Source organism: Monopterus albus, unplaced genomic scaffold (genome assembly GCF_001952655.1).
Source record: "Monopterus albus unplaced genomic scaffold, M_albus_1.0 scaffold134.1, whole genome shotgun sequence".
Taxonomy (NCBI): Eukaryota; Metazoa; Chordata; class Actinopteri; order Synbranchiformes; family Synbranchidae; genus Monopterus; species Monopterus albus.
In genome coordinates, this window is record NW_018128014.1 from 54,053 (window position 1) to 54,318 (window position 266).

Genomic DNA, 266 nt, shown 5'->3' on the forward strand with positions numbered 1-266 from the left:
CCTCTGGGGAGCAGCCTGGCACGGGGTTCTGCCTCGGGATTTAGAAAGCCCACGTTACATCTGGACCAAGTTCTTATTTGGAATATGCATAAGAAGCTGGCGCAGGGCGGATATGTTTAGCATGAATGAATCTTAATTACGCAAAAAAGTGTAGAATGATGTGGGTGATGGAAATCGTAGTCCGAATAGTTACCAAGACATTAACAGAGAATCGACTTAATAAACTAGCCAGGTTTTAGTGGAACATTTTAATAATAATGGGGTTG